Source organism: Lepisosteus oculatus, chromosome 12, assembly GCF_040954835.1.
Source record: "Lepisosteus oculatus isolate fLepOcu1 chromosome 12, fLepOcu1.hap2, whole genome shotgun sequence".
In the NCBI taxonomy this organism is placed as follows: Eukaryota; Metazoa; Chordata; class Actinopteri; order Semionotiformes; family Lepisosteidae; genus Lepisosteus; species Lepisosteus oculatus.
Window position 1 is genome coordinate 27837443 of NC_090707.1, and position 15587 is coordinate 27853029.

General features: G+C 34.7%; 1 non-coding gene across 1 annotated transcript in view; it reads right to left on the reverse strand.

The window, feature by feature from the left end:
• Positions 1 to 407: 407 nt before the first annotated feature.
• The window catches only part of LOC102697131 (uncharacterized), a 49138-nt gene continuing 33958 nt past the window's right edge, over positions 408 to 15587 (reverse strand). Inside the window, exons 2-3 of the transcript XR_011191301.1 lie at positions 6987 to 7058; positions 408 to 418 (exon numbers count right to left, since the gene is read on the reverse strand). This is a non-coding gene — a transcript (uncharacterized protein). The remainder of the gene's footprint in view (positions 419 to 6986; positions 7059 to 15587) is intronic.

A 15587-nucleotide genomic window follows, 5' to 3' on the forward strand; every position in this document is an offset into this window, starting at 1 on the left:
GGCCAGGGTGTGGAGTAGGAGGTGTTGTCTCTTTTTTCCATCAGTATATATTGTTAGAATAAAAGTGCAAACCAATGTCAGTTATATTGACTGACTGGCTAGTTACTCTTAGTATATTAGTAAATATTTTTTCTTTCTATTTTTCATTCTTGCTGTGCAAGGGATTAAGATGGCCCCATAATTCCAAGCAAGAGAACAGAATTCTTTAAGAAGACGTTGACTTAGATGAAGTACTCTTTCTTGGTTTCATCCACAGTGTCCTGCAGTGAGGGATCACTCTTCAATGCAACATCAGCTGTCTCTGCAAACTCTGTGCCCTTCGCCTCATTTGTGCGGTAGGTACCTTTGTGCCGGTACATGTAATGGATCAAAACCCCAAGCAGACAAAGAAGAACCAAAAGTAAAGCAACAGTGACACCTGCAAGGGAGGAACAATTAAAGAGTTCATGAATAAAAGAGAATCTCACCACCTAAACAAAATATTTAGAAATTTGTATAGATCAGGTATTATCTGGCATCCTTTAACCTGATAATTTAGAATTAATTAAAATAATGTCACTACAAGTCTATTACTTTGTCAAGACAATGGAATCTGTCTAAACTATCAAAACTACTGAACACTAAAGGCAAGCTCGAAGAAACCTCTTTGAACAACATTAATGCTTAAGAAGAACAACACAATTTAATTTGAGTGCTTTTCTAAAATCACAAAACATACAATTGTGAGAGAAAAAGTTTGTGAACCCTTAGGAATTATATGGATTTCTGCATGAATGGCTCATAAAATGTGATCTGATTTTCATCTAAGTCAAAATAATAAATAAAGACAGTCTTGTTTAACAAAAATCACACACAACATTTAACATTTCCATATCTTATTATTATTATTGATTATTGATGGAAAAAGTATGTGAACCTTTATATTTAGTAACTAGTGGAACCTCCTTTATTGACAATAACCTCAGCCAAGCACTTTCTGTAGATGCTGATCAGACCTGCGCAGAAGTTAGGAGGTATTTTGTCCCATTACTCTATACAAAACTGTTTCAGTTCATGTATATTTTTGGGATGTCTTGCTTGAACGGCCTACTTCAGATCACACCATAGCATTTCAATGGGATAGAGGTCAGGATTCTGACTTGGCCATTCTAAAATAAAGAATTTCTTCTGTTTGAGCTACCCTGTTATTTATTTACTCCTGTGTTTTGGATCATTGTCATGTTGCATGACCCAAGTTCTTTTTGAGTTTTAGATCACAGACAGATGCCCTGACATTCTGCTGTAGAATCTCCTGATACAACTTGGAATTCATTGGTCCCTCAATGATTGCAAGCTGTCCAGGCCCTGAGGCAGCAAAGCAGCCCCACACAATTATACTCCCTCCACCATGCTTCACAGCTGGGATGAGGTTTTGATGTTGGTATGCAGTGTTTTGTTTTCTCAAAACATAACGCTGTGTACATTTACCAAAAAGTTCAACTTTTGTCTCATCTGTCCACAGAACATTGTTCTAGTAGTGCTGTGAAACAGGAGGTCTTTAACAAACTTGAGATTGGCAGCAATGTTTTTTTTTAAAAGAAATGGTTTCCTCCATGGTAACCTCTCATGAACACCACTCTTATTCAGTGTTTTTCTTATGGTAGACTCATGAACACAGACATTATCAAGTGCAAGAGATGCCTGCAAATTCTTAGCTGTCACCCTAAAGTTCTTTGTCACCTGTTTGAGGATTGTATAGCGTGCCCTTGCACTGATCTTTGTAGGATGGCCACTCTTAGTAGGCTGGGCAAACGATTTTTAAATTTTTTAAAAAATAAATAAATAATGAGATACAATGATGTGTTCCTGCTTAACTTAGACATTGCACGACTTTAAAACATACAAAAACAGGTTTCGAGAGTTAAAAACCACTTTTTCTGCGCGAAAAATGGGTGATTTTTCTTCCTCGTGATCAGCTCATAATCTTTGTGTACGCTGTAAGTTTTTTACTTCTTAATTAAACGTTTAAAATACACAAATTTCATAAAGACAACACACGTTTCGAAGAGAAAAAATCCCATTCCTTTCTCTTCCTGGTGTGTGAAACTGATCAGCAGGTCTTTTTTTCCCAATCAGAGGCTCTGAAAATAGCATACCGCCCACTGCGCTCCGTCAGAGAGGGGCGCGGCACCGAGAGAGGGAGGAGGTGCGGAGCTCAGCAGTACAGAACGAACGTTCTTCTGCCTGGAGCGCTTATGGCAGCGATCGCGTCTGCATTTATAACTTAGTTTTTAAAATTAATCAAGCAATATGAACCATCTCTTTTTACTTTTAAGTCACTTAATTATCATTAAGCACAGCTTTCTCACCACTTAGACTACTTTTTGATACCATCCTTAGACAAAGCAGAAACTTCTTGTTCTGTCTAATGACATTACAAGTGGAAAGATTACAGATTTTAATCGTCTTTAATTTTGTTACGTTATACATTTTAGAAACGTTTCATCCATACAAACACCACAAAACTATTTTCGATTGTATTTCTGAATGGTATGTTACACTTAGTTCACTGTTTTAAATACATCTAATTAAGAAAGTTAGGTGTTAGCATAAACTATTAGCAATCAATATTAAATTTAGCACTGTAATAATGTATTGCACTTTCCCCTGCATCTTGTAAAAATATATTTTCAAATATACATTAAATCTGACTTTAATATAATAAGTTAAATACAAAACTACAGAAAAAATAGGGTTAAATATAATTCAAAATATTTTGCTAACAATGTTAACTGTTTATTAATAATAAATTGTATTAACTAAAGAGTAGGATGGCACAGTTGTTAGTATGCTTTTTGTTTTGTTTCTTTTTCATAAATACAACAGTAGTACCTGATGTCTCAGTGGCTTTCAAAATTAAATTTTGCATGCAAACCTGTGAACTAGAAAGATAACTAAGATATCCATCCATTTATAATGGTGGCAAAGTGGTTAGCATTGCTATCTTGCAGCACTGGGGTCCTAGGTTCGATTCCTGCCATCCTGTGTGTGTGGGGTTTGCATGTTCTCTCTGGGTTACATGGTTTTTCTCCATATGTGTGATATGACTCCCTCTCGCACTCCAAAACATACTGGTAAGTTAATTGGTTTATGGGAAAACTGGCCCTGGTGTGTGTGTGTGTTTGTGTCTGTCTGTCCTGTGATGGACTGGCGCTATGTCCAGGGTGTATTCTGCCTTGTGTCCATTGCTTACTGGGATAGGCTCCAAATCCTCTGTACTGGATAAAGAGATTAGAAATGGATGGAAGTAAAGGCACTGTGTGGATGGAACTATACACAGTGTTAGAAACCCACTATGAAATGGCAGCATCTCACTGAGAATAAAATATTTTGTAGTGCTGGCTTAAGGAAACAGCCTTTCCACCTCTCTTGCACATCAGTATCCATACCTAGTTATTTAAACAAATTGCCTCTAATTATAAACATTTTAATATGCTGGCTCTGTGGATCCGCATCAGCTATGTTTGCCCATTCCTTCAATTCATGTGCATCCAACACACAGTTCAATGCTAGCAACTACACAAAATCTAAAATACAATCCTCATTTCAGTATCTATGTAAACATACAGTCTGTTTACTTCATCATCTTCATCAAAAGTATGCCTAACCCCATTAGGAAGTGTTCTTGTTATCAGTGTATTCCTCAGCTATCCCAAAATTATCTTCTTACCAACATCTCTAGTTTTTTATCCTGGAATAACTCAGCCAACACTTAAATCTCCAAAAGCTGCTTGTGTTCATTTCTTTAAATCACAAATATCATGTGTAAATACTGTCCATGTAATACTGTGCATTGTGGAATAATAGTTTATTTTAAAGGGAACTAGAGAAACTAAGAACTAGAGAAATCAAGAAAGGCTTTTTTTTCTAGAATTAATAAATGCACATCCTGTTCACTGGGGAAATTAAATCCACACTGAGCAATCTTCAATATGTTCAGAATATGACAGCGAGAATCCTATCAGGGATGCATTACACCTGTTTTCAAGTCCTTGCATTGGTTACCTATCAGGTTTCGAGTCAACTTCAAAATCCTCATCCTCATTCAGTACCTACAGTATATGGCTTATTATCTGTCTACTCACCACCTTTGTCCGTCTGACTCTGGTCTTCTAGCTGTCCTCAAGAACATCTACATTCTGTGGGTGACAGGGTCTTCTCTAGCTGCACCCCAGAGCTCTCAATTTGTATTCCCAGTGATATCAGTCACTTACCCTGAGTGCATTTAAATCTAACCTCAGAACCTTTCTTGTCAGAAGACTTAGTGTCTCTAACTGCTTGTCTTTCTTATATGTATTTACTTTGTAATCTGTGGTCCTTTTATCTGTTTTTATATCTACTGTATTGCTTTGAGATGCCACTTTTAAAGGTGATATATAAAATAAAGTTTTTTATTATTGTTATAGAGAAACATGATCAGTTTTCCCTGGTTCAGATAAAAAGATCTAAATTATACTAGTTTGTCACTCTTCTCATTACCTTTGCTAAATGACTTTTCATACTAATCTGATCAATCTAACTGCCTGTTTTCTGTGCTTTCTCTATCCTGCTAGATTTGCAATTATTCTGAAAATTTTCTTCTTGAAATAACTCATTTCTAAATACCTTTTTTCACTGTTAACATCTTGCAGCAACTCTGCGACAAAATATACACTTAGCACAGTTCATCCTGCTACCAACATTGAATAAAAAAATCTTAAGATTTCTATATTTATGTCTTTATTTAGTGGTTTCATTAGTGACAAAGGCTAAACTTTCTTGGAAAAATGTCTTTTATGTGTTGCGGAAAAAACTGACTTGCTTTAACAAAGTATGTTTACAAATCCTTTCACCTGGCAATCTACCTGAATGCCCAACTATCTGAGAAGCCCTCCATGAAACCATGGTTGCTATTAATTCATTTAGGGCTTATTGACTGAATTGCTGTTTTTTATGCATGCTAATTTTCTGATTCCTCACTCTGTTTCATGTTTATAGATAAGACTTTATTGATCGTGAAGGGAAATTGATGTACATGATGAACATGTTTGCATGTTCTTTTGTAACATACACCTTTTTGTGATTTTTTTTGTATATCTAAGCAAGTGTTCCTGCATCCCTTTTCTGCACTATAGTCATGGCTTTTTTTCTGTTTGCTTATTTCAAAGCAACACCTGCTCCATTTCTAAAACTTTTTACTCATGTGCATTTTTGTATTTTTTACACCTCTAGCACTTTAACATCCTGAATTTTCATTTGCCTTAATTTGTAGAATGAACTTGAGTTTTAGCCTAAAAAAGTTTTCATTATCTTTTGTTTCTTGTCCTACAACTGTTATTATTGATCACCGAATTATTGTTCTTGACATGACTTCATTCAGCCTTTCCTGAACGTCTATGACAGGCAGAGAGAGTGCTGTTTCTGGTGCGATCTTTTGCAGCTGACATTTCACTGTTTTAAACGAACAAGAAATTAGATTGCTCATAGATCACTTATCCTATATAAACACAGCGTAATTGCCCTCTGAAAATCCTCTTTTTCTGGTTCGTTTTAGAGACCTTGATCAAAACTGATTTTAGATGTCAGAAAGGATTTATTTTCTCTGTATTTCCTACATTGCTTTGTCGAGATTTTAACTTTATATCTAGGCTCAGATTTCAACTATAAATCGTACAGTAATTAATAGCAGTAAATACTGATGTTTTGCGCCCTCTTACCACAAAAATATATATGTTTTGTAGCTGGGATGAACTTTATTTCGTACGCGTAGCTACTGCGATTCGGACACGGACGGTTAAACATGGCGGCAAATCAGACACCCGGAGAGTGGGGGGGGGGGGGGCGTCTTCTCGCCTCCATAACTAAAATGCCAAATAGGAGTGGCTTAAGCGACATACACAGTCGTGTAACTGACAGTTTGAGGTAGCCTATCGTGTAAATTTCGCTTTGTTGCTGATAAGAATTTGGAACTCTGCCCCAAAGCCATGTGACAGATTTTTCGCCCTGTTTCGTTGGTTAAATACAATGATCACAAGCACCACCATGGTAACTGGGATGTGTAGTTTTTAATTCCGTTTGAATTATAACTGTACGTACTGTCTTCATATTTGGCCAGGGCTTTAAAGAGAAGGCACGCCAAAAAATTTCGGTGCTGTCGTCTCCGCTTTAAAGGTACAACCGTGCTGGAAGAATTTGACCTCGGAACGTTTGGCCAGCGTACTCTTAGGGAGGGTAGCAATGGTTCTGAATTTCTTCCATTTGTACTGTATGTACCTATCTGCCTGATCATGGACTGGTGGAAGCACAACTCTTTAGAAATCCTTTTGTAACCCTTTCCACTCTTATGAGCTTAAACAACTCTTCTTCTGAGGTCCTCTAAAATCTCTTCTGATTGGGCTATATTGCACTTCAACAGAACTCAGAAATTGTGTTATTTTACATCAATGCAGGTCAAACCCACACCTGAATTGATTGGAACACCTGACTCATTGATTGGAATACCTGTCTCCAATTACCCTTTTTTTCAAGATGTCCTAATCCTAGAGGTTCACATACTTTTTCCATCAATGACCTTGACCATTCAACCCATTTGTTCAGCAAAGTAAAATTGTTGTTCAACAATGTAAAATGTTGTGTGTGTTGTTTGTTATATAAGACTGCCTTTATTATTATGACTTAGATGAAGATCAGATCACATATTAGGAGCCATTCATGCAGAAATCCAGATAATTCCAAAGGGTTCACAAACTTTATATATACAAAAAATAAATTATATTCTTTATATGGGCATCTGAATACTGTGATATGCTTTGCATGTTTACATACTTTCTATGTTAATTTGTGCATTCCTTTCATTAGCTAAACGTATCTATAGCCTAAGAAGATTTCATATGACTGCATCTGTCCTCTTTTTTCTTTTTTGAGAAATCAAAAACAGGTTCTTGTTCATGTCCTGGAAGTTAATTTACCTGCAATGACAGCAGTGTCTGCTCCACCATCTTTTGGACCCACCTTTTCACCTTCAGGTGAGAATTTCTCATCTGCAAATACAAGAACACAAACAAAGACATTCAGCACAGACAGTACAAGAAGTCACATTTCCTTTGATACAAAGGTATCAAAAGGATACCATTAAGTTTATTTTAATTATATCGCTTTCTCAAACAGAGACCAAAGACTAAATAAAAAGAAACGCTTACTGTACATTTATTTCAAGAGCCACAATGTCTACTAGTTTAAGTTTAAGTTTACTAGCAATAGAGCATACGGTAAAATAGCAGTAGTTCACAGCTAAAATATTTACTCTGTTTTCAGGAATGGGTATGCACCCATAGGAATTCATATGAAAAACAATTCCTTTATAGACATAGATTAAATATATATATATTTTTCAGCACAATAAATTGTATTAATTCAGTTTTGATGTTATGGAATGGAAATTTGGATGGTGGTCAGATTCTAATCTTGCTCTTCCATATAAAATCTCCCTATCTAAACAAGGCTTTCATGCATGTTTTCTAGCATCTTTTCTTCTTCTTCTCCAACATCACCAGTGCAGCAGTATTCCCTGCCTCTTACTTTTGTAATATAAGTAAGGATAGCTGAGAGAGTGCCGATCTTCAATCAATACTGTCATTCCCTTAGGTGAGAGATGTGAATTAAAGCTAAGTTACTAAACCTGTTATCTTTTTATATACATTGCTTTGTTTTGTTATTAGAAATTGACCAAACAACAGACACAATGATAATTACAATTTGAAAACAGACTTAAAAAAGTTTTAAAGGCAATAGATACAAAAGAAAGGACCACATGTAATGTTTTTTTTACATCAATTGAAGATTGTAGGGTTAAACGTGTAATTTTAATCATTTTAGTGAAAAGCAGAAAAGACATGGCTTTACAAATGTATTTTATTTTTGAAGTGAAACTGCTGAAACATAAACAGTAGATAGGTTGTTGCCTAATCTTTAAACATTGAACAAAATACATTTATAATTACTTTATAAACTGTAAGGCTTAAATCTATGGTTGTCTACAGTTCTTCTATATTTAACCATAAAAACACAAAAAAACTTTCAGTCTATGATTATATTGGATATATTTGTATTTATATTTAGAAAACAAAAGTCAAATAATGTGTCATGTGAAGGGAGAAGAAACTCACAGTATTTCTGTTGGTTTGCACACACATGAAGGTAATGAAACATGGGAAAGCAAACTTCACAATCAAAAAATTAATTTCAGGATGACACACAAACTGTTGCTGTAGCCAATAGAGTATGTAATTATGAAGAGAGCTCTGTAATGTATTCTGCAGACATATCTTGTAAATCAAAATATTATCTCACTTAAACACAATAATTATTTAATTTAATTGCAATGTTATCTTGTTTAAATGTTTAAATAAACTGTTGTCCTCTACCGCCTGCAATACGCCTGTTCTGTCCCATCCCTTGAATACCTCTGGAAAGCCCTCCATCTATTCTAATTTTTTTAGAAAGTAAACCTGTAAATAATGGTCATTTTATATATTCCTATGTTTTATATAGCACCTTTAAAAATAGCATCTTGAAGTGTTTTACAGTAGGTGTACAAAACCTAAGGAGTTTCTCATCATATCCTTTTTAAATAAATATGTAACTCAAAAGGCATTTAAAATTTCAGCCCATCTTTCAAGCTACAGATGCAGCCATTCAAACATTGCGGTACACACCTGTATCGCACGCAGCTACCCACAAGCCACCGCGGCGTACCTGGCTGGCAAAAATGACCGACAGGAGCACTCATAGTGCATTGGTCAGTAGTGAAAAGATTTAATCATTTAATCTCTTTACTGTGCACATTTTAATTTGCTTAGTATTGAATATTTATATGGAATTTTACAACTAAAGGGAATTTTTTTACATGCTCCTTCTGATCATATTACTTTATGTTTATATACTTTGTGATAAAAGTGATAGTTTTAAGCTTTTCTGCAAATATGCTCGTTATCGGAGTTAACAAAAGCATACTTTTAGAATTTGATTAATAGGGAATATAATATGGAATCGCGAATCTAAAGAAATTAATTACGATATAATTATATTCATGTACTGTAGCACAAACAGTAGTATAAGACTTTCTATTGATATATGTACACCTGTTGAACTGCTTGTTCTGTCACTGCATCTGTGGTGTGATGGCTTACTTATAACTAATAACCCTGAGGTTGGGTGTTCAAATACAGCTATCACCATGAGTTTTCTTTCAACAAATAAACATTTCTTTGAAAAACTAAAATAGCAAACATTATGGAAAAACTGTCCAATCCCTTGAGGATCCTTGTGATATTTCAGGTCTTGTTGAATGATAAGTGTCGCATAGCTTAAATAATTTTCATTCTTAGAAATTATTAAACGCTCTGTTAAAAGTAAGGGAGTTTTTATGTCTGTTATAGTAAAAGAAAATGCCTGACGAATTAGGAATTGGACTGTTTTTCAGTGCTTGTACAATCGATGGAAATGTTCAAATAAATGTGTTAAAGAAGTCATTTATTCCTTTATCATATTGGCTAGCTAATGTCCTCTCTTTGCTAGTTACCTGTGGCTGTGTTTCTGCGTTGCATAGCAACGAGGGACTATATTCTCAGGCGGAGGAACGTAAACAACTTAATTTTCGTGTTAAATTTTTAAAATTAAAATTCATTCTATACAGCAATCGCATATTTGGGGACTGTTTTATAAAACTGTGATGCTTAAAATGTTTAGGGAGAAATGGAATACTGGTGTGTATTTTTTCTTTAAAGTACCGAGACCAGCCATATACAGTTTACATAATACTGTATGTTTATGTTCCAAAATTAATATCGTTTTTGACCTTATGCTCCTATTCTTTTTATGCTACTAAAATTTCCCTTCAGTGGTAAAATTACAGTTTGCATACAGTAATACGTTTATGTTCCTAAATCAATATATTTTATGAGCATGTGAAAGGCATGGTGAATCGGAGATTCTCAAAAATTACTGTACTTTGCATGATTGGAAACAAATGCGTGATTGGATCAACAAAATGCTGTGGTGTTACTTTTACAAAGACGGTCAATGAAAAAATAAAATATTTTCATTTACAGCTTGTCCAAGATCATTCATTATTAATACTATTAGTATTATCTTCGATAAAGACTTTGATGGTGACAGCTCAAACATGAGAGGTTGAGCTTTGTTAGCTCCACCTTGCGGAAATTCTGGATACTATTATTTTACTTGTGTTTACCATGCGGTATTATGTGAGAATATACTGTATTAATACAGTATTATATGGTAACTTGAGTTATACCCCGACAAGCGCACTGGTATCGCCCGCTTGTTTTGAATGGCTGCATCTGTACTTTGTGTGATTGGAAACGAATGCGTGATTGGATCAATGAAATGCTGTGGTGTTACTTTTTGTGAATGAAAAAATTGTCTTTTCGTTTACAAAGACGGTTACAAAGAATGTGGACCAGGGTAATACTTTGACTTTACAGCTTGTCCAGGTCATTCATTACTAATACTGTTAGTAATATCTTCGGTAAAGGTGGTAGGTTGTGTACTTTTGTCCAACTGAGCAATCTTGCTTTCATAAAATATACCAACTTTTTAATGTATAATGATTAACATTCTGTAATACACAGTTTAAATTTAAAAGTCTAAAAAGTATACAACTTAAATTCTTAATTGAATAAAGATTGTCCTTCATGCAGTGATCGGGATTCTAAACCAGATGTTTTCTGGTGGCAGCTCAAATGCTGTACAGGAGTGCTTAAGCTTTATTAGCTCCACCTGCCGGTTTTAGAAGGTGATTCCAGATACTATTAACATAATCTAATTTGCATACTGTATGATGTGGTACTGTGGCATGCTGTCACAAAATGGTCTGAGCAAGGCCAAAGTAGGTCAGTTTTTTCTCATACTGGCTCCGCCGCAAAAGCACCCAAGCCAACAAGTGCAGTCTATTTATAGTGCTCCCAGTTCCCCACACCAGAAAACAAAACTAATTATTCAAATAAAGGTAAGTCCTCTATCTCTCTATCCAACAACCAACAACCAACAACCAACAACAAACTCTTAGGCTGATGTGCCATCTTAAATAGCTTGTAAGCCCCTCCCCCTCTGGAACAAACCATTTCTCTACTTCAAAGTGTTTTTTCCCCCTTTCCATAAATAACCCTTGAGAACTTGGGTTAGGTTTGGCCTTTTGAGGCCACTATAGGCTGACTCACCCCAGAAGTACTGACACCAAACAAACTGAGTAACATCCATTTTGAGAGCGCTCTCCATTCACACCACAATGCTCACTCATACCTGTGTTTAAGTATTTGAATGTATTTGAAATTAGGTATGTTTATGTACGTGAACATATATGAAATTAAGTAATAGCATTTACTAGTCAGGCCCTGAGTGTGCACCCTCAGGAACTTATCTAGCAACTGCTCAATGGAAGGTGTATGAATGTTGTATTTTCTGTGCTATCTGTACACCATGACAGACTCCTCTGTCAACCATGCCCACCGTGTTATTCCGCAGCATACCCTGCTTGTTTTGAATGGCTGCATCTTATTTTTAATTTGACTCATTCAAGCATGATGAATTGTGAGAGAGTGATAGATGGAGACAAGATGGAGGTTTCTTATCAGTGGGAAATAATGTTCCACCCTCAGTCACCTGACCAGCAAGCCAGAATTACGTACTATCCCTATGTTTGTGAAACACCTGATCCTGTATTCTTCAATCCTGAAATTGAGTCACCTCTTGACTTAGAAAGCTTTAACAAACTTTGGATTTTTATTTTCAACAAATTGTAAATATTGTTTCATTTTGTCACAGCCTTCACTCCAATTTTCCAGACTGAAAGCACGGGAATAAACCTTTGTTTTATTTCTGAAACCTTTCTTTATGTCCTGTTTTAATTCAGGTAAGGGTCAACTAAATTCACAATACTGCTGACAGCAGGAAAATTCCTATTCCTTACTCAGCAGCTTTTTAAAAACAGAGCCCTTGATGTTCATACCGATTTTTTACACAGAAAACTGACACAGCTTTGCACAGTGAATCTCTTTTTCTCGTGGTTTTATTTAATGTGGCAGTATGCACTGGGATAAGGGGATGCTGTTCACGAGCCAATAGCATTTAAACCACAACACCCACAAGGCCTCACTTTGGGTTAATTTTTTTTAATACAGTACTACTACCAGCTATATAAATACACCTCAAACTGTAAATCATTTAAATGATTAAAAATCTAAACAGTATACAATGTGAATTTTTCTCTCTATTAATATAACTATCAAATGGTAATGCGTCTGATGATCATAAACAATATTAATTTAGGAACATAAATATATTATGTAAACTGTTTATGGCTGGTATTGTTATTTTAAAGAAGAAATACACATCAGTCTTCCTAAACATTTTAAACATCAAAGTCTTACATGTGGTTATTTTAGAAAAGTTTTTATGTGCTCCTTTTGACCATATTAAGTTTATATACTTTGTGAAAAGTGTGAAAATGTTTTAACCTTTTCTGCGAAAACGCTCTTGACAGTTGACAGTATTCACGTTTTTTATTTCATTATTAATATCACTTAACATTTAATATATTATAATACATAAAAAACACAAAAAATGGTAATATACTGTACATAATATTTACTATTAGAAGAAAAACTTGTGCCTGAATCAGGCATTGAACTCAGATCGCCTCAACTATCGGCAAACCTGCTGTACCAACGGTCTGCTCAGAAACACAGCTCAGACGAAAAGCTAAAAATGTTTCTAAAGTAATCATGTGAGAATTAGTCAAATTAAAAATTAAATGTGTTTACAAGGAAATTGGATTACAGTAATACTACCAGCTATAGCTTATATTAATTTAAGAATTAATTAATATAATTATTCATTGGATATTTATTAATTTCTTTATATAAGCGATTGCATCTTATATTCCCTATTTAGCAGATTCTCAAATTTACTGTGATAATGAGTGCAAGTATTCATAGAAATGGTTAAAACATGGAATACAGAGGGAGTTTCAGAAATTAAACAGATGTCTGGAACACCCTGTCTCAAAAATAGACCTTTAATAAATTGCAAAAAATAATTTAATAAATACGTTTGTGAAAACAGTGACAAATCACCCAGAACAAAATACAATCTTAAAATACAAGCTGTTTGAAATTATTGTTATTAATAAATTACTTTGAACATGTTGTGATATTTAGAAATACCAACAAATTCAATATAGTGTAGATAATATTCACAATTTTAGTTTTTCAAAGAAATGTTTATTTGATAAAAGAAAACTCATGCCAAGAGCTGGGTTCAAACCCCTGACCTCCAGCATGTGAGTCACACACCAAAGCCATCACACCAACACGCCGCTTGACAACTTGACCTAGAGCTGAAAAGGTCAGGCAAAAAGTTTCCAAGTAATCGCGGGTGAAAGAGTCAAATTAATACAGATGTTTACAAAGAAAGTGTACTCATAAATTATATTAATTTAGGAATATAAACATATTATGCAAACTTTATATGGCCGGTAGTGGTAGCTTAAATAAAAAGTACACAAAAGTATTCCACTTTCTTTATCAACATTTTATGCATCAAAGTCTCTGAATCGGTCGGTTACTGTGGTTATTTTGGAAAAGATTTGACGTGGTCGTTCTGACTATAATAAGATTATATACTTAATATAATATTTTAACCTTTTTTATCAATACTTGCTGTCATGATTGCATTAAACGTGTACATTTTAGATTCTGCTTAATAGGGAATATAATATGGAATCACGTAACTAAAGAAATGAATAACTTTATTAATTTAAGGATCTAAATATAATATATTATTTGTAGCTGGTACCATTACCATATTCCACTTTCTTTGTAAACATCTGCATCAATTTCTTTGATTCATTCACTTGTGATTACTTTGGAAACATTTTGACCTGTACGTTTAAATGCAATATGGAATATATTATAAATAATATTAATAATGAATGACCATGAATGTAAGCTGTAAGCTGAAAAGTTGTCTTTTTGTTGTGTCCTGTCTCTTTGCTTTTTAGATCTTTTCCTTTCAGCTTGGAATTATCCTTTATTATAAAATTGAAGCCATTTTATGCAACGCAGCTCGGACTTATTTGGCAAAGGGTAGGGGTATTACATCCCACTATGTATTTTATGTGGAATAGATAGTTGTGATATGTGAGATGGTGGATGGGGGTGATGCTTGAATATGTTCATTATGCTTCCTCATTGTTTGTTGCACTTTATAACACTAATTTTTCACCATGGTGAATATTCACGCCACTGGACATGGTCTGTGTCACACTGACTCGTTATTTTCATATCATAATGAAGGCATGCACTGCTCCTAAACTCTAATAAGATGACTTTCAGAACATCCTGTATTAGTGTGTTGGATAAATTGTCAGCTACAATTCTGAATTTAGTTATGTTGTGTAAAACTCTCAGTTTGAAACTCCTGGGTGTAGTTGTGAAAAAGCTATTTACTCATGAGGGGCACTCCCCTATCCCAGCGTATTGCACTGTTTTTATTGTTTAAAAGATGTGCCACAAGCGCGAATCACATGAAGTCATATCCACAGATATCCTGAACCGATAGCACACAATTAACTTGTGGTATATTATATATACACTGTACAGTAAATATAGCATGATGCCATATGGTTTTAAAGCCAGGTTGTGTAAAATAAATGTAGTTGTACTATACCAAAGTGCACCATACATTTCAAACTATGAGTGTTTCTTTGTTTGCTGCAACAGGATCGACAGCAATATGTACTGTAGTAAAAACAAACATGTAAAAGTTTTCAAAAATAACACTTAGTTAATCAGATTGGGAATTCGATTATTATTATACCCCAACTGACCTCTCTTTATTTTTTCCTCTCCAGATTGCATCCAAAAAGTTCTCTCCTTAGCTGGAATTTCTGTATCTTTATTCAGTACTGCTTAATTTATCCTCTCGTTACCCATTTGTTTATCCATCTTAAAAATGAACAAAACTAAAACATTCATATATTTTATTATACAAGTAAACTGCATGACTAAAATGTAACTAAAACTAATTCTGTTTTAGTTGACTGAAGGTAAGACTCATTATAGACAATCACAATATACTGCAATAGATTGCATTCCTGCATTACAATGAAGTTACACAACATGTTTATTTGTGCTGTTCTGACAATGTATTTTATGCATCAAGATTTCCTGCAGGGTACCTTGTTGTATCATGCAAAACATGAGCCAGAGATTCAAAGTGACTCTAGCTTTGGAAGCTTTTAAGATTCTGGTAATAATTTCCAAAATTATTACAATTAATAAGAATTTCAAATTAATCTTTTACACAGTGACAGACCAGTGCTATCAAAAGTATTCACCCCCTTGGATTTTTAGGTTTTCATATAGCAAGCAGCCATGTCACCCTGCAAATCACATCTGGCAACCCACTGAAGCTAAGTAGGTGTGAGCCTGGTCAGTACCTGGATGGGCCAGCAGGTGGCCTGCAGTCCTTGTGGCTCCTAATTCCTC